This window comes from Cebus imitator, unplaced genomic scaffold (genome assembly GCF_001604975.1).
Source record: "Cebus imitator isolate Cc_AM_T3 unplaced genomic scaffold, Cebus_imitator-1.0 Scaffold131, whole genome shotgun sequence".
NCBI classification, from domain to species: Eukaryota; Metazoa; Chordata; class Mammalia; order Primates; family Cebidae; genus Cebus; species Cebus imitator.
Window position 1 is genome coordinate 2,969,656 of NW_016107446.1, and position 26,709 is coordinate 2,996,364.

The window sequence follows — 26,709 nt, forward strand, 5'->3', positions numbered from 1 at the left end:
GATCCATGCTGTGCTGCCAGTGGGCCAGTGAGCTTCTACACGCCGGCGAATGAGAAAATAAGCGGACCAGCTGTGCAACGGCTGCTGGCCCACTGGGTGCTGAGAAGACCCATTAAGTAGGGTCCCACAGTAGAATTCTATTTTACTCATTGTAAATTTGCAATATGTGGGGCTCACTGTGCTTTCGTGCTAAGCCTGGCTGTCTGTTGGTCAGAACCTTTCTAACTCAGCTCCACTGCCTTTGTGGTCAGCCTAACTGCAGGTCACTGCTTGTTCTTACAGGGTTTTCTGTTTGTTTGTTGTTTTCTTTTTAAAGCAACATGCAGCCTCAGTAACCACAAAGTAAGCTTTTAAAGCAACCTGTTATTGCATGTGTAATGGTTATGAGTCACAATGTGGTTTCTTTTCTTTCATAAACCAGTTAATTGACTTTAAAAATCTTGGAAAATATTTACTAATGAAACCAGTGTAAAAAGTGCTGTGAGGGTTTGAAGTGTCCTTCAGTATTCCTTTCACCTTCTGGCATGAGGGGAAATGGTCCGATCATTCACTCTAAAGTCAGATAGCAAGGTATAAACCTGGGCGACACATTTTAGTGCTCTAAACCTCAGTTTTGTCACAAGTCAATGGGAATAATAAGATGTACCTAAATAAATATTTGATCAAAGTGATATGGGAAGGGGACAGGGAAGTGCTGAGTAGAGAAAAGTGGGTCCCTGGCTAGGGCTTCACCCTCAGGCCAGTGCCCACAGCCCTAGGTGAGGACAGGCGCTCCTGTTTTCACACACAAATGTTGCTTTTTCCAAGAGCACCTTGGCCTTCCATGCCTCCATCCTGGGCCCATAAAAACCCAAGATCCATTGGCCGGGTGTGGTGGCTCACGCCTGTAATTCAAGCACTTTGGAGGCCAAGGCGGGTGGATCACCTGAGGTCAGGAGTTCAAGACCAGCCTGACCAAAGTGGTGAAACCCTGTCTTTAAAAAAAGAAAAAAAAAAAAAAAAAAAAAAAAACAAGATCCTAGCAGGCAGACGCACAGCGGCTGGACATCAAGAGGACGTCCAGTGGAGCAAGCCAGTGGAAGAGCACACAGACAGACGCCAGCAGGTCATCGACTGGCAGAACGATACGGAGTTTGGCTGGGGCAGTTGGAGGAGAGCCTGGGTCACTGAGCAGTCTGGCTCCAGGGAAACCCATCTCCCTTCTGACTCCCCCAACTGCTGAGAGCTACTTCCACTCAATTAAACCTTGCAGTCATTCTCCAAGCCCACATGTGATCCGATTCTTCTGGTACACCAAGGCAAGCACTCGGGATACAGAAAGCACTCTGTCCTCGCAACAGAGTAGAGGGTCTAATTGAGCTGGTTAACGCAAACCACCTAGAGACAGCTAAACTAAAAGAGTACCCTGTTACACAGGCCCACTGGGGCTTCAGGAGCTGTAAACATCCACCCCTAGACACTGCCTTGTTGGTTGGAGCCCCACAGCCTGCCTGTCTGTATGTTCCCCTAGAAGTTTGAGCAGTGGGACACTGAGGAAGTGATCACTCCCCCTGTCATATGCCCTGTGGGGGGGGGACAAGGGAACTTTTCTCGTTTCAAAACTATTAAATGGTAGACTTCAATAAACAGCACTCAGTGAATGCTCGCTATCATTGTCACTATTGTAATCATTATTGCTATTATTAATCCTGATTCCAAAATACCTTCCCTGTAAATTACAATTTATATATTGCTGTGCAATCTAGGCTAAGTGGATTCCTTTTCACAGTACAGTACCATTCAGAAGTGGGTGACTAGTAATTGTGACAGTGACTTACGCCAACTAACATTATGTAGGCAGCAGCAATGCACAAAGGACAGAATAAAACCTCTCACTGTCTCCAGAATCTTCCAGCTAATACTAAAACTATTCATTTATCCACCAAGCATTATTACATCGTTTGATTTTGATCCCTGATATTTTTAATTTTTAATGATAAAGAATTCTTCGGATAATGTAATTTCACCATCTTGTGCATGTTGTTTGTTATAGTTTCCTTGCTAGAACCCATAATGATGAAAACCTCTAACCTCAACAGTAGAAATAGAAACAAAGATAAATAATTGTCCTTGGTTGGCTCTCTACGTAGATGGCAGAACACCAGATACCTGTTTAAAAACCAGTGATGCCTTCTGAGGTAGAAAGAAGACAGACAGGAGGAAAGGAGACAAGCTCAGTATATGAACATCTCCTTTTGTTACATCCTCCACTATCATTTAATTATGATCAAACTAGCTGGCATTAGACTTCAAAATAAAGCAGAATGACACAGGTTCCTTAATTTGGCACTTAAAATATGATGTTCCAGGGACGGCACAACTCTAACCTCTGCAGAGCCAGTAAGACTGCACCACACCGTGCTGGTTTTTCCTGCGACCTGTAGCCTTTCTATTGTGCTGCCTGACCTTCAGGTCTGTAAGCCAGGTGCCCTCCTTCCTCTCTGTTCTGACCAGCTCAGCCTCTAAGCCTCAGTGAGATGGTGGGGGCCAAAGGCATCTAAAACTGCTGCTTTTAGTAATTGATAGTCTTATCTACCTCATTGAACTTGATTTACTTTAGCAGAATCTCTGTCTTCATTTTTCTACTCAGCATAAGGTATTTGAATTTCACCCCTCACCTATTTCAGCCCTATTTCTGTTATGCATTTTCTGATTATTATAATGCCTATCATCCATTGCTGTTTGACAAGGTGACTTGAACCATCCCCAGTGGAGAAGAGCATGGTCCCTATTATAGAAACCCCTGGACTCAAGACTATTTGAGGAACCCTTCCAAGATACTGAAGAAGTTGTCCTTCTAGGAAAACAGTTTTTCTCCAGCCTGAGTCCTGATTACTTTAAATGCTACTGATTGTTCCTCTCAAATTGAGAGCTTCTCCTGCATATTTGAAATATGTGCTCATTTGTTCATTCAACAAATAACGAGTGATCAGAGCAAACAATTTAGTCCTGGAATACAGCTTCCATTTGTTTTCATTTTCTGCCCAAATTTCAATATCCTAATTAGGGTTGCCAGAGTGAGCAAATAAAAACACCGGAATGCCCAGTTAAATTTGATTTTCAAATAAACATCAAATAAAAGTGAAGTAGAAGTATGTCCCATGTAATATTTGAAATATATTGCTATCAAACAATTATCTAAATGTATAACTTTAACTATCATCCTCTGTTTTACTGGGCAACTTGTAATTTTTTTGATTACCTTAAGACCAAATTTGAATGTTTCTCCAGACTAAACCTTAATCCACATTTCTATCGGGAAATAATTTTTGTTTGAGCCTCTTTTGCCTTCCTATTAACCCAGATTTAAAATTGTTTTCTTGCCAATTCTTTAATTATTAATGTCTCATCTGGAACTTAAAAACAACAGACATATTTGTGTTTTTTACAAATTGACTTATGAATGTGAGTCAGCATAGAAAAGACAAATTCATCCTGTTCATTTAAAATATGTTCAGTCCTTGAATATCTGCCTTCAATTCCTGTCAGTTTCTAAGTTGACCTTTCTCTAGTTGTGTGTAGTAAATAGCAGAAGTACATAACAGTGAAAAATTAATAGAGGAAAATGTGACATTAAATGCAAGGCAGATTCATACAGCACTCTTATCCATCCATCACTGTTTTTTCTATGAGACTCTGATGGTCTGATACAGTGAACCCAGGTTCAAGGCAAATTATTGAGCATCTTTGGAAAAATGCAAATTAGAGCAGGCAAACTGATTTTAGCACTTCAGGTATACTAAATTACAGCTAGTGCTCAACTTACTACCACAATTGGTTCCGACAGACCGGTCGTAACACGATTTGGTCATAAGTTGAGTAGGCTATGTGTACAGTACTGTGCAATGATGTTATAAAAATCTTTGTCATATTTTATCATAATTTTCTTTCATTATTGTTATATATCATAATTGTCTTTGTTCATTTTAAGCCATTTGTATCATCTCTACACCATTTTGTTTCTTATTTTTACATTCGTCAGGTTTAAGTAAAACACTGCATTACCAGTACAACTGGTTTAATATTTGAAAAACATACAAAATTACAAAATACAGGTGCATACAAAAATACAAAATACAGGTGTAAAAAATACCATAGGAAACATTTTCCCAATTGCAAAACATATCAAAATATATAAACATGTACGAAACATTTTATTGGCCGCTGGTGCTTGGCTGCAGATCCTTGATGTCGTCATCTGAGGCAGCAGTTGGGGTTACCAGAGTTGCTTTTTTCATAAACATGGTGAGCTTTGTCTGAATTGTATGTTTCTTTTTTTCTTCATAAATTTCACGATACGGATGAAACACATCATGCGCCATCCGTTCAATCCTTGCAAATCATTCAATGTTTGGGTCCATTTCTTCGAAATGTATAAGAAGTTTATTGGGAGGGGTTTGATGAAAAATATCCAAGACACGAAACACAAATTGCTGTACCGAGTCTGGGATAATAGTTGAAATGGTGCATGCGGAGATGGTAGTGCTGCCGGAAGCTGGTCCGCACTGTCATACGCCCAATTGGGCAACGTTTGCGCTGCCAGATGCGGAGCAGTCGTGGCTAGTGATTGTGGTTGTAAAGTTGAATGGTCGTAAGTTGCATAGGTTGTAAGTTGATCAATACCTGTAGTACAATAAACTGCAGGAGAAAAAGGTAGTTTCTCCCTTGATTTATAACACTTAGTAGTAGCTTCTCATTCAACTGCACATTAGGTCATATGCTGGGATATCTTTCTACAGTGAATGATAAGCACAGCTAATGTTTAACTGCAACCTTATTTTCAAGAAGACAATCTTTAAAATACCTTGAAATACCTGGGAATAATGAAATAAAAATGATTTTCATAGATCTACTTATATTTTATTGGAATAAAATATTGTCTTAGGAACATTGGAGAGTTTCTTCTAACACATCCACTATTTATCTATAGGCACGTACATAAACAGACCAAAAGGGTCAGACATCAACAATTGCCATTTCCTCTTGTCTTGTGTGACCTCATTTAAGGCAGACCTTCTCTCTAATCTATTAGATTATACAAAACGAACAGCATAGGCATAGAAAATGTTGTTAAGGGTCAAGAAAGTCTCAATGTTCTCATTAGCAAGAGGCTGTGAATATATGAGAAAACTTCATCAGTGAGACACCCGGGCTGCCAAGGATGCAATTAGGAAGGACTTTTGTTATTGTATTTTTCTCCCTGCAAAGTTTTTTAAAAGTAGTTCATAATTTATTTTTCAGTACTTATTTTGGCCTCTTAATTAAGTAGGAGGATGCACTGGGTAGCAGAGAGCTGTCTAAATATTTTCTTCAAATTCCACTTACAGCTTTTCAGAAGGCTCTTTGTGAGGACAAATACAATAGACTTTAAAATGGACAAGATGGTTCTAAATCTTGGTCGCGGTATCCTTTGAAGGATGAATCAGTATAGGAAGACAATATTAGTAAAATTGCTCTTTTCACAGTTACGGATAAGCAATTATTCTATTGAGTACATTATTAAGACAATAGCTTCATCCAATATGTTTCATAACCTACCGGAAAATTTACCTTTAAAAAGTAACTGTATTGCTAAGGGCTGAGTATTCTAGGATAAAAGTTTTACTCCTGCTAAGGCAGTAACAAATAAAGAATGCATGGATAACAAACTTGAACTCAAATAAATTAAGTGTTGCACACTTATCTACATTTTCTTCAATGTTATTGTGTAACCCCATGCCTAAATCATCTTAGAAAATGGATGCTTCCCAAAGAGACTGGATTATGTGACCTGATTTGAATATTAATCTCAATGTTTAATAGCTGTTACTACCAGAAACTATTATATATTTTCATGTAGCCTAATTCAACTAAATTTAATACAAGAACTGCATGCTTGCTGGGGATGTATTTCTATACCAGGTAAGCAAAACAGAGGTTGTAAGAGAGCTGAGATGACAGCACTATATGGAAGAAGATATACAGAGGTAATGAATGAGTATAATTAAATTGCGACATGCTCTAGGGCAGACAGAGAAATAATGAGATTATTGCTCATAGCTCCTATTATATTGTATTTGGGAAGAGCGAATCCTCAAATGATCCTTAAAGGAAGACAGTCATCAGAGAGCGCTTTGGAAAGGTGATTTAGGAGGGAAGACCAGGTGGTGAAACCGGGGAAGAGTTGCTCACCATCTTCCACATTGGACAAGTGCTAAATTGCTGCAATGAGCTCTTCAAAGTCAGGGACCATAGTTTATTCTTCTTTAACCCAATTCCTGACATCAGTAGGTGCACAATATGTATTTTTTATAGGAATGCATGGTGTGATCTGGGCTCCATTTCTACCAAAAGGACTGTTTAAAGGTTCATTCCTTTGAATCAAGGCTTTGGAAACTTCAAGATATCCATCAAAAATAAAGGAAGGACATCCTTTTGATTCTTCTCAGCTTTCCATATTTGGTTGGGGATTAGTCTTATTGCATTAGCTCTATGGTAGAGCATCGGAAAAAAGGGGCAAGCTGTGGTTTCATGTTTTGCTATATGCTTTTCTCATCTTCACAAAAAATGTTATAATACAGGCATTTTAGTCTCCATTTTACAAGTCAGAAATCAGTGGATCAGAGATGTTAAAATAAGTTGCCCATGCCCATGGAGATAATAAATGATAAACCAAGAGAGTGTTCATAAGCCTGCTTGGCAGCTGTTATGCTTTCACGTGTTCCATACCACCTAGCACAAAGCTGGCCTGGACAGAGGACTGGGTGGGTATTTGAAAATCCTGTTGGTTGAGAATAGTCTGAAAGAGAATGGCAAAGTGCTCTAACCCAGGATCTGACCATTGGTAGCCTCTCAACACCCATGTTTTGGCTGAATTAGTGGCCTACTAAAGCAGAGGGACTAGCAGAAGGCTTTGAAAGGCAAGCTCGGCTTCTTTTTCATGCTGCTTCAGGTTGAAGCTACTTGATGCACATACATAACAAACACATTTCACCAAGGATAGCAGAAGATGTCATAGATTCTTTAGGCCCTGATGTTTCTGATGAGGTATTGGTCTCACTCTTCCCAGCTCTCCAGTCTTATACAGGAAGCATCAATGCTAAACTTTTTTTTTCTCATATGCAAAATGGATTATAAAACAACTGAGATGATAGTTAGAATCCATCATAATAATGTATGTGATTATGTTTTATAATGTAAAGTGTTCTAGAAGTGTAAGGTGTTACTAATTACACCAAGAAATTTAGCTGAACTACATGACATCAAAGTCAGAAAGGATGTCACCATATTTGTAGTTTTCTTTCAAAGAGACATCCTGGCTTTGGGTGTCTTCTAGAAGTTCAATTCATTTTGAAAATGAATAAGAGTTTTTCAGGCAGAAAGTATCTTTCATCTGGGAGAGACTGACAATACATATTCAGTAGTGCTAAAGAGAAAAATTTTATTCAGATTCTTCTTTTTTTATAGATCCAAGAACTACCAAACCATTTCAATACCACTGGCTTGAAACTAACATTTCACCAAGGTGTAAGGATTTTATTACATTGCTCTGAGTTGATATTTCCGTCTGTAGCTCAAAAATCCCTAATTCTATTTCTTCTCTAGACTCACCAATACACCCCGCGGGAGGCACATGACCACCCACAGAGCTTTTGTTTATTACCTTGGATTTTAACTGAGTTAGGATTCATGCTCCTTACAGTCATTGAGGATGTTCTGGCAAGTCGATGCAAAATGCATTTAGATAATGACTCTGCTGTTCCGATGTTGGTTAGCTATTCATATGAGATGCAATTATTGTGTTTACTTCTTCATACGATGAAAACCATTAATGGCAGCATCCAGTCATTAAGATAGGATATTATAGAAACTTTGAGATGATTTTCTGCTGCTGTTTTTTTCATTCAGGTTTTCACACTCAGTGGATAGCAACAGTGCAGCACTATTGATTCCTCCTCTTACAGGAGTCACCATAAACAAGTTCCATTTCAGTCTGTCAATATATTTCTCCATATGAAAATTTTCTTGGTACAGACTCCTCCGATAAAATCCCCCACCTTTATCTAGAAGGATGGCTTTGAATTGGTGAGTATATTATTAACTCTTTCTCGGGGTAATAGATATCATTTGTTGACAAAATTGAACTCAACGTCAAACTCTTGATAGAAAGGAGTAAAAGAGAGAATATCGGTATGCACCAGGAAGATAATTTAGTCTTTATCTTTAAACTTAGCTTTACCAAGGATATCATTTCTTTCATTCTGTTTGGCAAATAACAGGTACTTGGAGAAAATTGGTAACATTTTTTTTTCTTGCACACTGAGAGATTAAATAGCTCATCTCCCCAAACATACTCTCAAGGAAATGACATTTCCTGCCCAAGGTGAATGACAGTGGAAACCACTTCAAATGAATCATCATATAATCAAACCCTAGATTTATTGAAGTACTGATTTTATACTGTGCATTTACAAACATTGTCGAAAGTACACAAAAAAACATCATGAAGCTTCATGGTATTTGGCAGTGCTTTATTTGTTAATTAACCCATCCATGAATTCAGTAAATACTTACAGGGAAATTATTTTCAGCAACTATTTAAAATAGCAGAAGTGATATGAAGAAGGCATTTCTTGTCTTCCAGGAATTTACAATCTAGTTGAGTGATTGGCATGTACATTTATAACCACAGTCAAAGGATACAGTGATGCAAAGGATGTATTATGAGCCTGAGGGTAGGGAAGCATTGCTTACAGCAACAGCAAGAGGAGTATTCCTTTTGTCTAATATGACAAACAGAACAAAATCCTTTTTGATGGGTCATTTATCTGACCTGAGTGGTCAGTGTCCTTGCAATACATTGTTAAATATTTTAATGCCAGGTTAGTAATGTGAAAATGCTTCTGAGGGGAGGAGATACCTTATTCATTCAACAACTATATACTGAGCACCGACCATTCACTTGGAACTATTTTCAGATCTCAGCTATCTTAGGACAAACAACTGAAAAAGAACCCAAGTTGCTTTATACCTGGATTTTATATTCTAGTGAAGGAGAACAGATAATCAACACTTTAAAATGCATACTGTAGTGTTGACAGTGGTGTTTAAAAGAAAAAATAAGAAGGCTAGGAGATAGAAAATGACAGCACAGTCACTTTGGATGTGCAGCTAGGGGCTAGGGAAGGTTTTTGAAACAGAAACCAGACAGCAAAGACCTGAATACAGGGAGGGAGGCCACAAGTCTGTGCTATTTACTAAATTCATATTATTTTTCAACAAACACATGTTGTACTAAGGATCAAAGATAAATAAGGCCTATCTCCTGACTTCAAGAAGCTCATCGACCATTGAGGAAGGCTGAATTCCATAAATAATACAAGAGCAAGCATAAATGGAAACACATAATAAAAATCACAACACAAGCACTATATCAAAATGAGTATCATATGCTACAGAGGCAAGAAGGAGGAAGCCTTGTGTTCTACTAAACAGCTGTCTCCTGGAGGAACTTTGTAAGCCAGGCTAAGAAATTTGGATTTAATTCCAAGAGTTGAGGGAAACCATAGGACTGCTATGAGCAAAGATGTAACATATTTAGTGCTTCTAAAGGATTGCTCTGGCAGTCTTCTTGAGACTTGAAGAGGGACAAGCAGAGAAGCAGGGCTACCAGCTAGAGTTACCATTAGAAAGCAGTGATCTCAGCAAAACAGGATGGTGGCTTAGACCAGCCATGGATGCAAGTAGCAGCATTCTAGACATGCTTAATAGATGGGGACAACAGAGTTAGTCAATAGGAGGTGGGAAAGAGGGGATTCAAGGTGTGTTTGCAATGTGAGCCTTCAAGCTTGTGGACATCTACTTTTACCTTCTCATATCACTAATGATCCATTTATTATGTCATTTAGAACATGAGGTGTTATTCCACAAAAACTGGAGAAACAAATTTCTCTGAACGGAATCAGTTTCACAGTATCTGTAGAAGATGGTACTACTAGCCCTTTGTTATTCAGTTATGTAACATTCTTAAGTGGTGGATGTTATGGCAAATGTTGGCTTTGATAAGGAAGTGGGGAATATTCATGTGATGAGTGTATTAGCCTAGGCTCTCTAGAGGGACAGAACTAATAAGGTAGATGTATATACAAAGGAAAGTTTATTAAGGAGTATTGACAAGCATGATAAATAGGTGAAGTAGCACAACAGGCTGCCTGCAGTCTGAGGGGCAGGGAAGCCAGTCCGAGTCTGAAAACCTCAAAAATAGGGAAGCTGACAGGGCAGCCTCTGGCCTGTGGTCGAAGGTCTAAGAGCCCCTGGCAAACCACTGGTGTAAGTGCAAGAGTCCAAATGCTGAACAACTTGGAGTCCAACTTTCAAGGGCAGGAAACATACAGAATGGGAGAAAGATTGAGGCCAGAACACTCAGACCAGCCTGCTCTTTCCATGCCTGCTTTTATGCTGGCACTTGATTAGATGGTGCCCACCCAGACTGAGGGTGAGTCTGCCTCTCACAGCCCACTGACTCAAATGTTAATCTGCTTTGGCAAAACCCTCACAGATGCACCCAGAAATGATACTTTGCATCCTTCAATCCAATCAGGTTGACACTCAATATTAACCATCACAATGAGTGAGTTACTGGATAGAAATATTTTATAGAATGTAGTGAAGGAAACCACATTAGTCCTTTCAGGTCAATAGCATACCTACAACTTTTGCCTTCTGAAGCAATTATATTTGTTCAAATGTATATCAAGCTCCAGAAAAGTTGATCAGAACCAAGCAATTCCTCTTCAATGAGTTATTCTTCCCCAAGCTATCCCTCTGTTTCTCTCTTCCTGATTCAGTTAACTCTTCAAGGACACATATAAAAGCTATAGCCCCTTTTCCTTTTTGCCAGTTCTCCATAACCAATACATAAAACGTTACTCATTTTATAGGTTTTGTGGGATATACTTTTGCTCTCAGGAAGTTCTTTTCTTTATATCTAACACTAATACTTATTACTCCCATTAATTTTTATCATTTAATGATAAAAATTCTTCTTTTTAGCTGATGATGAAAAATGGTTGCCTATACATACCATCCTTTCCACAGCATGGGAGAAGAAGTCATTGGACATATGTCTGTTGGAAGGCTTCCACTCAGGTGGTCCCTAACTCTTATGTGTTCAGTCATTAATTCCTCTTTCTCACTGTTGTCTTCTGACTACTCTTCAAGGTCTCTGTTTATCTCATAAGTCCTAAAATAAAAAGATGATAATTCTAAAAGATTGACAATGTTCTAGTGAATTACAAATATTATCTCATGTATTAGTTCATGTTTATGCTGCTGATAAAGACATACCTAAAACTGGGTAATTTATAAAGGAAAGAGGTTTAATTAACTCATGGTTCCACGTGGCTAGGGAGGCCTCACAATCATGGTGGAAGGCAAAAAGGAGCAAAGTCACATCTTACATGGGTGGTGACAGTCAACAGAGCTTGTGTAGGGGCAGTCCCTTTTATAAAACCATCAGATTTTGTGTGACTTATTCACTATCATGAGAACAGCATAAATAGACCCACTGCCATGATTCTATTACCTCCCACAACCTGTGGGAATTGTAGGAGCTACAATTCAAGATGAGATTTGCATGGGGATGCAACCAAACCATATCATCTCATATTATGCTCAATTTTCTTATGAGGAAACTTAGAGAGGCTATGTTATTATACTTGTCAAAAGTCACACAGCTAATTCCTTAGGGCCAGGTCAGAGGTTGAAGCTTAGTTGTATGTTGTCAGAAATTGTGCTCCTTATCAACACCTAAGTAAATGTCTCACAAATGCTGTTTGTTTGGATGATGGTTTGTTGCTTGACGTGGTTTCTTTGCTTTTCTCCTGCTCCAGTCTGCTTCTGATAAACACCTCAGGGACTATTTCAAGCTATCAGTATTCTCCTTCAACTCACTCTTTTACTCTAGCCTTTTATTTTTATAAGATCACCTTCTTTCACTTGTTACAGAGAAAATTGAGCTGTTAGCTGTTAACTTCTGCAGGTTCCTGTTTATTCTTCAGAGCTTAACTCATGCAGGACACACTCAGGCTCACAACATCAAACTGTCTAGGAAAGAGACTGAGGCCGACGCTTCCTGTGATGGGTCAGTGTCCAGCGTGGCCTCTAGCACTCTACTCTGTCATTACGTTTTTCTCTGCCGACTGTTCAGTCTTTGCCTTTTATCCACTTCTGCCAGTCTTTAAAGTATATTCCAATGTCCCCACCTAAAATTTCTTCTTTAAAATATACTCCCTTAAATAATTACCCTTATTTGTCTTTCCTTTACCAACAAACTTTTTGAAACATTACTGTATATTTTTTCCACTTTCTTAAAAAAATATTTTCTTAATTAAAATTGCAATTAAAATCTGATTTACTCCACTGCCAATCTCAAGGAAGTAATTTTTCTATTGTGGCCTGTGGCCAATTGCAAAACAATCTTCACCTAGTCTCTAACCCCCCTCCTTTGGCCTTGTGGCCTGCCTCTCATGCCTTTCCTCCTCTTCACCAATATTTTTTCCAGTTTCCCTCTGTGGCTTCTGCTTTTTCTTGGCATTCTCTTCTGTTTTTAGCCTACTCACTTGCCTTATTTGATCTCATATTTTCCCAAGACTTTACCATTGACAGGATGCTGACCCCCAAATCAACACATTCACATGTGTGTTTCTCCTGAGCTCCAGACCCTCTGTTCCAGCTGCCTGACAGTGCTGCTTGTTTGTTTTTGTTATTCTGACTTTCATATGCTCCAAATGGAAGACAGCATGCTTCTTTCCTCATTCCAAACCTGTGCTTCCCTATCTTGGCTAAGGGTGGCACGGTTCACTCTTATTTTTCAAGAAGAGCACCTGAGCTTAATTTTTTCATTTTGTCCATTCTGGCTGGACAATATCTTCTAATAAGAAGTTATGTCCCACCTCCATGCCTTTATTTTAAAAGCTCCTACTTGACCTGGAGCATTCAGATTTTATCTCCTCTATTACATTTCCCAGATGCTCCATAGCAGTAAGTGGCTCTGTTTTCAGCATTTTCTTGGAACTCCAACAAGTAATTTATCCTCATGTGTACATATTTAGCTTTTTCTACCAGCTGTAAGCTTCCTAAGGAGGTGAGCCTGTTAATTCATTTTCCCTACCATCTACCACGTAGGAGATCCTTAATATATGTTTATAAAATAATTGCTTGCCTTCTTTAATGTCTTACATTATGTAGCTCTATGTGCCCAAACATCTATGACTACATCTCATTTGATTTGCATTCACTCTCCTATTAAATCAGAATGCTCCAGATTCAGTGCTTCAAACCACTGGTCACACTCCATTGCCTTCAAAATAAAATCCAAATTCATTGATGTGGCGTAGAACAATCATGACTAGACACTACCTAGTTCATAGTCATATCTTCCACTTCCTCCTACCCTTCAATTCAATTAGTGAGCCCTGCCTAGGATGGGTGTGCCCTTTTGTGTCTCTGAATGCTGCCCAAGCTGGTTTTTCTTCCATCTCCATTGCTTGATGCCCTGCCTGTACACTGCTCCACAGGCAAGCTGACAGTCACCTCAACTGAACAGCCTTCTTAAGACCCTGCATAAAATAGATGGCTTTCTCTACCTTTTCTTCATAGCATGGTACACGTTTTTCTGTAGTACCAATGTTGTGATTTTTATGTTTTCATTTATGTTTGTTTGTGTGCTATTTATTGACTTATGTCTTTATGGCTGGTCGATGAGCCCTTTGAAGTCAGTGTTAATTATCTTTGAAACTTGGTACAGTATATATTTGCCAAAAAAGAATGTGTACTCAGTACATGTTTATCATTAAATTAATTAGCATGTAATTATAATCTTAGGTATGATAATAAGGCTGTGAATCAACATTTGCCTTACAAAATAAATTGCTTTTCTTTGTTAGGTTTCCCAAGCTTTATTTTTCCAAAAAAGAAAACACAAATATTCTGGCAGATTCTTTGCTCTGTGATTGAAAATGCAGTCTCCGTCTTTGTTCAGATAGAAGGAAAAATAAAAATGAAAGAAAAGCAGTTACAGCACACCTGTGTTGGCAAGCTGTCAAACTCTCTGTCCCTGACATTAATTGGATCATCCGCTGAATGGGGGAACTGATGGAAAATGCAATGAGAGGAGATGACTGGGGAAAATAACTGCTATCCTGCCCATCAATAGTGATGAAAGTGACACCTGAAGAATTATCTTTTATCCCATACAAACAGATGGCTTCAAACAACACACGCGAAATACAACCGAATTTCTTATGCTCACCTCTAAGCACTTAGGTCAGCTTGAGAAATCAAAAAATATAAACAACAAAGAGCACTTCCTGGGTGACGAATGACTAAGCTGAAAGCAATTATCTACTGATTTGTAGTCTCTGCCTGCTGTTTTCTTAAATGGCCTGCTATATGAGAGTAATTTTATAGTGAGGCTTGGGCCAAACATTAAGAGAAAAGTTGTCCTGATTTCCACTTTCAATGGTTACAAATAAAAGAAACAATAAAATGAAAGATAAATAAAACAAGTAAAGACACACTTATTGATTGTATTCACACCTCTACTGCAAGAGAAAATGAATGTCTGAAGAAATTTGTATTAAGATGTATGGAATTTCGTTAGGAGAAAAATAGCTAGAAAATTGCACCCAGCGATTTATGTGAGATGTAAACAGATGTTGTAAACTCAGACTAAGGAAACAAGCTGGTTAAACAATGAGAAAAGGGAATTGTTGAAATCTTAGGGAGCTATCAGAGTCGACATATGTGATGTATTTTATTCTTTACCCATTTGGGATTTTAGCTAATTCCACTTAAAAATAAATACAAAACAAATTATACCTGGCCAAGCAAATACTCATCTTAATTTGCAAAGCTTAAAGAATCTGTAAATTAGGTAAATGGGTTTATGAAGGAGGTCTCCTCACTCAAATAATGAAAAGTTGTTGCTTGTTTTGTTCCCAGATTACATATACTTTATAACTGAGAGAGGACAAGAGAAATGACTATGTAGAGAAGGCATTAGAAAAGCAAAATTTTCTACATCAAGAAGGCCTGAAAAAAGGAGGCAGGTGTTCATGGAGGGAAAAAAATGTCTTAAAAATTACGGATATGGGGTGAGTATGTGGAAGACCAGGGTGGGTAAATTCGATAAAGAGAGATATGAGATTTAAGAAAGGTAATTCTACCGTGAATTAGATTCCTTTCACATTTCTCTAAGAGATTCAACTGGAGGTTAGCGTAAGTGCCATTTTATTGGTTTTATATTCCTCTACTGTGCTTCTTTCTATGCAATTCTTTGCATAGACTAAGTCACAAGGAGTCTTAGCATTTACTGCAGTTATAATATTAAAGAAGCAATTTTTTTTTTACTAGTTTTTTGGTAGACATATCTTCTCTAAGCAGGAGAACACTGGAGGGAGAACTGGCTCATACGGGGAAGATAGTGGACCCACATTAGCGTAGGATGATTTTAGTTGTGTGTGAAGCACCCACATGAAGACATGGGCAGCGAACCCAGGCAGGGGGTGAGGGTCAGGGCTGCAAGTAAATATGTGACTCCACCATCTTTGGTGTAGATGTAAATAGAAAGTTCCAGGAAGGAGGTATAGTTTCTTCATGCCCCTCCTCCTCTAATTTTCCTGTCAAAATCTGCCTCACTAAACACATTGTTGGCAGAAACTTATCTTTTGTATCTCAGAGCTTTCACTTAGCCTGATACAGCTGCACTCAATCGGCTGGTATTTGCCTTTGCAAAGCTGGCTCCTGTAGGTCCTTTCAGTGTCTGCTTGTGGGCCAGATGCTCCAAAATGACTCCCTTGGCCATGCCCACCAGGCCACTTATCTCTTATCGTCTACATTGTTCAATCTCTTCAGAGCACTTGTGAATGTTCTGTAGATCTTCCTACTCTGATTGTCAACCCTGGGAATATGAGGACTATGTCTGATGTGCCCGCCAATTTATAGCCTGTCTCTAACACACAGTGCATGTTCAGTTAATCATTGAATTAAATAATAGGTTTGCAGATGAAAGAAATTAAGCAAAGCTACTTTTTTGGAAGAACTTTTGTCCACTTAGTACTGTGAAGAGGTATATACAAAAGTTAATTTGTGCAAAGAAAAAATTTGGAGATATTGCAAGATTACATGAAACAGAAAAAGGAGAAATGGAGTCCCAGAGACACACACTTATTTAAAAGTGCTAGTGTGACATAGAAATAAGTGCAAATTAATGATGAGATAAAGACACCAGTGAGGTCAGTAGAGATGAAACTCAGAGGAAAGACGGTTGTTTAGAAACCCGCAGGAAGCTAGGAAACACATACTCCCACTGGTCTTTTTAGAACCTCAGCCCTGCCTTGTTCATAACTTAGGTATTTATTCTAAGGATTTCATGCAAGAAAGGAATTTGTAAAGTACCATTCTATTAACTCATACTGAAGAATTGCTGAGAGACCAGGAGTCTCTAAGGGGCAATAGGTTTGATACCCTTGTTTTACTGAGTGGAAAATTTAACTCAGAGATTTTAAATGAAAGTTTAGAAACAAAACTTAACTAGATCTCTGAGCTACCGATGAGCATTTGAAGATGTTATTATCGTGCTGAGAGGAAGCGGTGGCCTCGAAGCCATCTTTAAGAGCTTCACAATTCAGCTGCCCTAAGTCCTGGCCCTGTAGGGGCCTTCTGGTCTACAGTATTCCCCAAATCTGTGCTCTTTCTGATTCACACACTTGCAACAAGTGACCTCTTGAGATCACCTTGAGATCCTGTGGTGGTAGGTGCTCAGAGCAGGCAGGAGTCCGGGAGTTTTATTGTGTTTGTTTTACTCAGAGCTGAACACAATGGATCCAGATTATGTCTCTCTTGGTGGGAAACTTAAAAGTTTGAGTGCAATGGGGGTTTGAAATCTAGAGTCCCAGGCCAGGCACGGTGACTCACAACTGTAATCCTAGCACTTTGGGAGGCCAAGGAAGGCAGATCACGAGGTCAGGGGTTCGAGACCAGCCTGGCCAATGTGATTAAGCCACATCTGTACCAAAAATACAAAAGTTAGCCGGGCGTGGGGCAGGCAGTCAGTACTCCCAGCTACTCGGGGGGCTGAGTCAGGAGAATTGCTCGAATCTGGAAGGCAGAGTTTGCAGTGAGCCGAGATCATGACACTGCTTTCCAGTCTGGGAGACAGAGCAAGACTCCGTCTAAAAAAAAAAAATCTAGGGTCCGAAAAGTTTCTCTTAAGGGGTTGTTTTCTGCCTCCTCTGAGATTTCCTCCAAAGCATCACCAGTGACCTACGAAACCAACTACTGTTGGGCTCTAGAGTGGTTGTTCCTCCTCTCCTCTTCCCTCGTCTCCTCCCAGTCTCTCTGCTGACACAAAGTAGCCTTGTTAAGACTGTCGCTTTGCCAATGGCTTTGCTCACTGAATTTGTTGGTTTTTTTTTTTTTCAATTACTTTTTAAAATTTCAATAATTTGGGGGTTACAGGTGGTTTGTCTTTACATGGTTGTGGGTTTATTAAATAGAATGTCCTTTTTTTCTGTGTACTTTTTATACTTTTTCTTTTATATATTTTTTATTTTTATTTTAAGATCTGGGTACATCTGCAGGATGTGCACGTTTGTTACATAGGCAAATGTGTGCCATGGTGGTTTGCTGTACCCATCAACCCATCATCTAGGCATTAAACCCAGCATGCGTTAGCTATTTTTTCTACTGCTCTGTCTCCCCTCACCGCACCTCCTGACAGGACCCAATATGTATGGTTCCCCCTCCTGTGTCCATGTGTTCTCACTGTTCAGCTCCCATTTATAAATGAGAACAAGCAGTGTTTTGTTTTCTGTTCCTGCATTAGTTTGCTGACGTGGCCAACAAACGTATTTAAAAAAGCTCAATATCATGAATCATTAGAGAAATACAAATCGAAATCACAATGAGATAACATATCATGCCAGTCAGAATGGTGATTATTAAAAAGTCAAGAAACAACAGATGCTGGCAAGGTTGTGGAGAAATAGGAACACTTTCACACTGTTGGTGGGAATGTAAATCAGTTCAACCATTGTGGAAGATGGTATGGTAATTCTGCAAAGGTCTGGAACTATTTGACTCTGCAATCTCATTACTGTATATATACCCAAAGGAATATAAATCATTCTATTACAAAGATACATGCACGTGTGAATAGTGATTCACAATAACAAAGACATGGAATCTACTCAAATGCCAATCAATGATAGACTGGATAAAGAAAATATGGTACATATACACCGTGGAATACTATGCAGCCATGAAAAGGAACAAGATTATGTTCTCTGCAGAGACAAGGATGGAGCTGGAAGCTGATTCTTAATTATATAAACAAGACGTCTTTTCCAGGCAAACAAAGCTTCCACTGAAAGAAGCACTCCTCCAAATCCAAGTTGCCAGGTAGAATCCAGTGATGAGGAATTTCACTGTCTACATAAAATTATACTGACGTAATATATCAACAGCTAGTATGATGAAGACTGGATTTATTTTTTCCATTGCTCTACAAGTTCTTAAGTTATGAAGAAAATATCAACACATGAGAACATGAAACCCTCAGTTCAAAGCTCACAAACTCTACTCAGTTTGCTCTTCCTCCTAAAATTATAAGTCTGTTAAGGATCCCCACATATCACATAGTCCAATGGTTCTCAACCCTGGTGACACATTTGATATCCAGGCAGATTTTATTTTTGTGCTTTTTATTTTTAATACTGATGTCTGAGTCCCAGTCAGAGAGATACAGATGTAATTGGTCTGGAGTGATGCTCAGTCTTCTATAAGTTGAAAAGCTTCACAGATTATTCTCCAGTTCAGCCATTATTAAAAACTAGAACTATCATCTTTTCTCCTGTTCCCTGGAGGTGCTTGATGAGGATGGGGGGGTTGTCTGTCTTGTTCTTTGCTGAATTCCAGAATCATATACAATGCCTGGTGCATGGTGAGGACCAAATAAATATTGTTTAGTAATTGAATTTTTGATATTTCTTAAAAGGATCATCCTCAAGCTATTTCTGTGTTACCAAGTATAAAAAGGAAAGCTCTCTACCGGACGGAATTATAAATGACACTATGTTTCCATTACCATAATTAGGAAAGACTACCAAAATTGGTTATGACAAATGTCTAAAAATCCTCCCAAGCTGTAAAATACTGTAATCTAATCTCCACTCTGCAGAAGAACCATGTTTACATGATACTTTTTGCTGCGGGTTAGCCATGAAGATACCTGTTAGCATTCCCACACACAGCACACAGGCTTCTCCAACGTTTTGATCCCACACTGCAGGGGACATGCTCACTCCTGCTTGCACATTGTATTGCGTACATTTCAGAAAATGACAGAAAAACGAGAAAACACAGAAGACAGGCATGCAATCAGGTTTTATCCAGCTGATAACAAGTACATGTAGAGATAATGGGATTGAAATAATGAAGCCTTCCAGGAAACACACCATTCAGCAAATTCCCAGGTGCTCAGCACAAAGGAAGAAGCGGCAGGCAGGCTCATTCATATGAACCTAGAAGGCAACAGAGCCCCTTAGAACTCAAGAGTCCTTTGGGAGCTTCTCCAGGAAGAATGAATGATCAGCTTCTCCACAGTGGAACCAGTAATAGCATATAAAGGTTAGTGCTGTTTCACGTGGGTAAGTTAAATTATAAAAAGAACATAGCCATTCATTCCTGCTTGGACCCACAGATTCCCTATGTGGGGTGACTGGTGTCCAGATCGGGGGTGGAAACAGGCAGTGCTGTGGGCAGGGATTCAGGAAGGAGCCCTCTATCAATTCCAGGTGGCTTTTGGAAAGTACAGGCGGCTTCTGCTGAAAACAGTCATCAGCTGCCTTAAAAACACTGAAATATTCAAATTACACGACCTCAAAAGAGTCCTGTATTGTTACTTTTCGTCACTACATCCCCAGGTCGGGAGCAGCCATCAAAAACGATGAGTTCGTGTCCTTTGTAGGGGCATAGATGAACCTGGAAGCCATCATTCTCAGCAAATTGACACAAGAGCAGAAAATCAAACACCACATGTTCTCACTCATAGGCAGGTGTTAAACAATGAGAACACATGGGCACAGGGAGGGGAGCACTACACACTGGGGTCTGTTGGGGGAAAATAGGGGAGGGACAGCAGGGGGTGGGGAGTTGGGGAGAGATAGCATAGGGAGAAATGCCAGATATAGGTGATGGGGAGGAAGGCAGCAAATCACACTGCCGCATGTGTACCTATGCAACAAGCTTGCATGTTTTTCACATGTACCCCAAAAACTAAAATGCAATTAAAAAAAAAAGATTTAAAAAAAAAAGACTGAAATATTCAATGTGTTGCCAAGTTGTCTATTTGTGGGAAGCAGAGTGATGAATGCAGTGCCTCTCAAGCATTAATAACAGGAGTCATTTGGTGGGGAGGAGGCTGTTAAAATGCACAGTCTGATTCAGCAAGTGGGGCAGTACATTGCATTTGTGACACAATCTCAAGTGATGCCCATGCTGCCACTCTGAACTACTTTCTGAGTAGCAAAACTTCAAAGAGCTCCTCTTGCAGCAGCAGGAGACAATGCATTGGCTGACTGTGCCTTTGCTTGAAATGGCACTATTTAAAAATCCACTTGAATTTTCTGACATAGATTCCTCAGCTATAGCATGGAAATAGAAATAACTACAGTGAAATATGTTCATTAGCATTAGCATTATGAAATTAAGTAAGCCAATGTCCTAGCTGTCTGTCCTTGAAACTGTCGAGTAACCTCTGTAAGCTCCCTTTTCCTCTTTTGCAAAATGGCCACTGAACCATTGAGATGTGTGTCTAAGGCATCTGGAACATTGCTGGACATATAGGAGGCACTGAAGAGACAGGGAGCTCTTTATTTATGATGTGCAAGTATGCTTTGGTGCTGATCTCAGAATCTGACTCAGAATCTGAAAATAAAAGTGTTACAGTGATGACATGCTGAGATGTTCCTTGCAGGCCAGTGAGTTGAAAGCAAGACGATTGCATTTCCTTTTTTTTCTCTTTTTCTTTTCCAAAGTGTTTATGGTGCCTTGGGAGAATGCCTTTCATTTTACCTGGAGGAAAATACTGTTTTAAAAATCAGCAGCAAAAATATCCCCATGTTGTACAAGAATTGCTCAGTGTCTGCCACTCATTTTGCTCCATTTCGGTGTTCTATATTTTCTGCTTGCTTTCACAGGTGATAATGTGCACCAATAAAAAAACAGAAGGAAGAGGCCCACCTACAGCTGCCCTAAATACTTTGAGGTAAAATGGAAATTTCTTTAAAGAAAAAAAGATAAGTGTCCTGTGAAGGAGAAGATAGCTGACATTTAAAAATACATTTATGGTCCTGGTTAAAAAAAACCAGTGAACACTTACTTTTATCTCAAAATTCATTCTGAAATGATGTACAGATGAGCATATGCTATCTTCCCACTGCTTATGATAAGAACAGAGTGACAGGAAGGAACCACTTGAACTCTCAGAGCTTATGTGCCCTAATTTGTAGGAAACAACCAATAATGACCCCTTGCTCTTTTTAAGTGTTTCTGTGTGAATTAAATAAAATAAATGGAGTGAGCCTGGACATGCCAGAAACTCCAATGCTGTGTTACCACAGAATCAAGTCTTTGGTCAGTCATTCCATCACAAGAAATAAGAAAACTTCTGTACTCCTTGTGGAATCGTTTTCAAACTTATGAAGTAAACTTCTGGAATAAAAAAATTGAATCCAAGAGCAACAAACAATAGGACAAGTTGCCAAAAAGGCTACGTTCCAGCGTTGTTAAGGTGGCATGAGGTGATGTTTGCAAAGCCCCTCAGCTATGGAAGTGGTTTTAAAGTAAACTAGGAAAATCAAGCCTGGCTTCTAAGAGGAGTCTCACTGGGTTTTCTTTCAGGTGGGGAAATTCTCAGACGCAAGTGTATTATATGCCAGCCCTGGACTATGTTTTTCATGTTCTTTTTTCCTTTTTAAGACAGAGTCTCACCCTGTCTCTCAGCTAGAGTCCAGCAGCACAATCACAGCTAACTGCAGCCTGGATCTCCCAGGCTCAATTCCTCCCACCTTAGCATCCCAAGTAGCAGAGACTACAGACACATGCCACCAGGCCTGGCTAATATTTTTTTGTTTTTTGTTTTGTTTTTTGTAGAGATGGGGTCTCACTATGTTGCCCAGGCTAGGCTTGAACTCCTGGGCTCAAGCTATCTGCCCGCCTCAGCCTCCAGAAGTGCTGGGATTACAGGCATGGGCTACCATGCCCAGCTTCTCTGTTTGTTAAGCTTTTAAGTGAGACCACCTTGGTCATTCAATGTGGGCCCTGAACACTGGACATGTATTCATCAACTGAGGTGTGTTGGCATGAGACCTTGAAGGCTGCTGGAAAGAGGTTGCATTAGAAGAAAAAAAAGCATGTAAGGCCAGCTTGTTCCAGTCAAAGCCAGTATGGTCACCTAACAGACCAGGGGAAAGGAGCAGCAGGAGGAGGGAACAATCCTAAGCACATCTTAGGATTGTTCCTCACATTTCCCTTGACCAAGCCCCCCTCCCCCTCTCATAAACTTAACAAACATGGAGTGAGGTTTTGTTAATAATCTTAAACTACACTTGAATTACTCCTTATTATTAGTCCATCAGTTTACTCCCTCAAAGCTTCCAAAATACTTGATACTGTGGGCAATAAATAGTGAGGGATGGTGTTAAGGAAAAAAACTTCTTTTCCTGGGTCCACAAGGGGTGTGGTTTCAAAAACAGTTTCTCAGCTCCATGTCTCCCATCCACGCCTTGCCTCCCATCTCTTTTCTCCTCTCCGCTCCTCTCCTCTCCTCTCCTCCTCTCTCTCTCTCCCTCTCTCTCTCCCTCTCCCTGCTTCTCCGCTAAACTCTTTGGGTCCACGATATTTATTCCAATGGTAAGCTCACTGCACCTTCAGAGCCCCTTCTCCATTCCTGAGGTAAGAGAGGTAGAGGACCTGAGCACATCAGATGGGGAAATTGGGAGCATCTTCGGGATGCCCCACTCCCTCCCCTCAGCTACAATGGGAAGACTTAGAAAATATATACCTTTAAGACAGAATATGAAAAAGTAAATCTGGAAAGTATGAACACATCAATTAGTAGAGCATGTCTAATGATAAATTTTCATTTGCCTACTACTGACAAAAGCAATAATCCTAATTTTGAAACTGGGAACCTAAAATTCATGGGAAGATCCATCTGTTCTTTGTAAGTATCTCAGTCTTCCAAATACTGCCAATTCTTCATTAAGGAAATACTTTGGTGGTATTATCCCCATTAGCCAGTTTCTAAGAGTTGTTACAGCAAATCATAAAGAAACAACTGCTACAATGAAGGAAGAGCATGAGGCTGATGAAAAAGAACTGTCCCTATCTGCAAGGAGCAGGAGACTAACCTTCCTCAATGCTTTGACCTGTCTGGCACATGCTTTCACTGTGGCAGAGTGTTTTATCTCCACAACCAGAGGGAAAACTGGGAAGTTTTAGATCTAGATACAAATCTATGAAAAAGTCAACTTTCTTCTAGTACTGTTAATATTGATCAGTTTTTACTATCTGTGAAGAAAAGTAAGTTGCTGAATGGTGAATGCCCATAAGTATTAAAGCATGTAATTCTCAGGAGAAGAATGCAAAAGAATCTCACTTTATACCATAGATAGCATCCCATCCTGAAAACTTACTGCGTGAATCAGTTTTTGATAGTATGGAACACAATTTTTCAAGTGAAAGGGGTTTTTTTTTGTTTGTTTTTTAAGGATATGTGTCAGTAGGTTATTTTGCAATGGAAAAAAACTTACTTTATTAGAAAAATAGGAAATTTTTAAGTCAGATATTTTTAGTGTGCTATACAGGGAATTATTATTAATTTAAACCACTCCTTTCCTGTATATACTGTTTTTTTTTTTTTTTTTTTTTTTTTTTTTTTTTTTTTTTTTTTTTTTTATCCCTTTCTTTCTCTCCCTCTCTCTCTCTCTTCCCTTCTTTCTTTGTTTTTTTTAGACAGAGTTTCACTATGTCACCCAGGGTGGGGCTGAAGTGCAATGGCAGGACCCCCACTTACTGCAACCTCCATCTCCCAGGTTCAAGCAGTTCTCCTGCCTCAGCCTCACAAGTAGCTGGGACCTCAGATGCCCACCACTATACCCAGCTAATGTTTTTGTATGTTTAGTAGAGATGGGGTTTCTCCAGGTTGGCCATGCTGGTCTTGGACCCCTGACTAACTCAAGTGATCCATCCACTTAGGCCTCCCAAAGTGCTGGGATTATAGGCATGAGCCACTGTGCCCAGGCCTGTATATACTTTTTTTTTTTTTAAGCCATGCTAGTTCTTAAAAGAAAAATGGCTAAAGTCAAAATATGTACATTACATTGGCAATTTTTAAGTTACGCAGGAGCCCACCTAGGTATCACCAACCTCTCTACAAAGACATAAAAAATTTAAAGACGTGGCACTCTCTGAGGGATACAAAAAGAAAAATAAAAAAATGATACTTCTGTCTTGTTGCATGGTGCGTTTCTCTTACTTCAACTATGTACATAAAATGAAACAGAACATGAATTTATTTTTACTATATTTTCATGTAGATTGATATTCTAAAGAACAGATACAAGTAGAATTACTTTTCTGCCAGAACAAAATTGCTTTTATACAATTAGCTGTATAAAAAATTGCTTTTATACAATTAGTTTTTAAATTGGTTATGCAAAGAAAAGAAAAAATATGTATTTATACTTTTTTGATTGCATAATGGCACTTTTTCATGTGGATTTGAATTACTGCCTGGGCTCACTTGTTTCCAGCTTAAGAAACTTCCTTTAGTATTTCTTGTAAGGCAGGTTGACTAGCAATACCCTCCCTCAATGTTTGTCTACCTGGCAAAGTCATTATTTCATCTTAACTTTTTAAGGATAGATTATCTGGATAGAAGGTTCTTCGTTGACAGCTTTTTTGTTTCATTTTTGCTGTTCGTATTTTAATGCTTGCACCTTGAATATGCCATCCCACTGCTTTTCAGCCTATATAATTATCACTGAGTTCAGTGATTATTTTACTGATGTTCTCTTATAAGTGATGAGAGTTTTCTTAGTTTGGGCTGTTTCTTTCTTTTCTCTTACTCCTTTCAAGATTTCCTCTTTCTATTTTACTTTTGACATTTTTATTATGTCAACTTGTGAATCTCTTTGTGTTTATCATACATGAAAGCTACATTTCTTAAATATGTCAGTTATTATTTTTCAATAAATATGGTAAGTTTTCTTCCCCTATTTCTTCACAAATTTGTATGCTCCATTTTCTCTCTCTTCCCTTTCTGGTACTCCAATTATATGTATATTGGTTCCCTTGATAGTATTCCACATTTCTCTGAGTGTCAGTTCCTTTTTTAAAAATGATTTTTTGGTTTTATGGGTTGCATAATATTTTTCAGTCTATCTTCCAGTTAGCTAATTTTTTCAGTTGCCAGTTCAAATCTACTTGAGCACCTTGAGTTCATTTTTATCTGTCATTATATTTTTTATCTCAAGAATTTCCACTTGGTTCTTTTTTATGATTACTCTCTCTTTACTGATATGCTCTACTGAATACAACATTGTCATTATATCACACTTTACCTATTAAGTTATGTGTTCTTTTCGTTCTGTGAACATGTTACTTATTTTCAAGTATTTTATGTTAAATCTGATATCTGCTTAAACTCACAGGGCTGCCTTTCTCTCTCTCTCAATAGGCACACCCACCTGTTATATGCTATTAATTGCTGGCTGATCACTCTATTGTTTTCTGAAATACCCCAGGGCATATTGCTCTATGAACTAATTCAATCAATTACGACTTTGTTACCTGTTTTTTGTTTTTTTTTTCTGTCATATGGGGCATAATGTTTGTTTCTTTGCATGCCTCATAATTTTTTTCTGAGAAACATGACATTTTAGATAATTATATTATAGTAATTCTGCATACTGCTGCACCACCCTCCAGGACTTGTTATTATTTGTTTGTTTTTGTTTAGTGACTTCATTAGTCACTACTAGACATTATTCTATTCTCCCAGTCTTAAGCTTCTAATATTGCTTCTTAGGAAGATGCAGCTTTCAATACTCCCAGTTGCCCCATGATGACACTAGCATCAGTAGGGCTGCCTTTCTCTCTTTCAATAACCATACCTAGCTGTCAAACTCTACTAATTGCTGGCTGATCACTCTATTGTTTTCCAAAATACCTCAGGGCATATTACTCTATGAGCTAATTCAATCAATTATGACTTTTTTTTTTTTTTTTTTTTGAGGTGCAGACCTACTTTTTTGCCCAGGCTGTAGTACACTGAAGTGATCTTAGCTCACTGCAACCTCAGCGTTCTGGACACAAGCAATTGTCCCATCTTGGCCTTTCACATTGTCCCATCTTGGCCTTTCAAATAGCTGTGATTACAGGCACATGCCACAATGCCCAGTTAATTTTTTGTTGTTGTTGGTTATGCTTTTGTATAGATGGGGTCTCACTGTGTTGCCTAGCAGCCTGGTGTCATCCTAGTCTTACATGATCTTCCTGCATCAGCTTCCTGAAGCAGTGGGATTACAGGCATAAGCTACTGTCTCTGGTCCATGACTTCTTTAA

The 26,709-nt window shown here is 39.0% G+C and overlaps 1 long non-coding RNA gene across 1 annotated transcript; it reads right to left on the reverse strand.

Moving 5' to 3' along the window:
• Window positions 1–7,683: 7,683 nt before the first annotated feature.
• Window positions 7,684–20,011, reverse strand: LOC119473081. The gene is made up of 3 exons (XR_005202245.1): window positions 19,935–20,011; window positions 11,418–11,421; window positions 7,684–7,693 (listed from the first exon to the last, which is right to left on the reverse strand). It is a non-coding gene; the product is annotated as an uncharacterized LOC119473081 (long non-coding RNA).
• Between the last annotated feature and the right edge of the window lie 6,698 nt (window positions 20,012–26,709).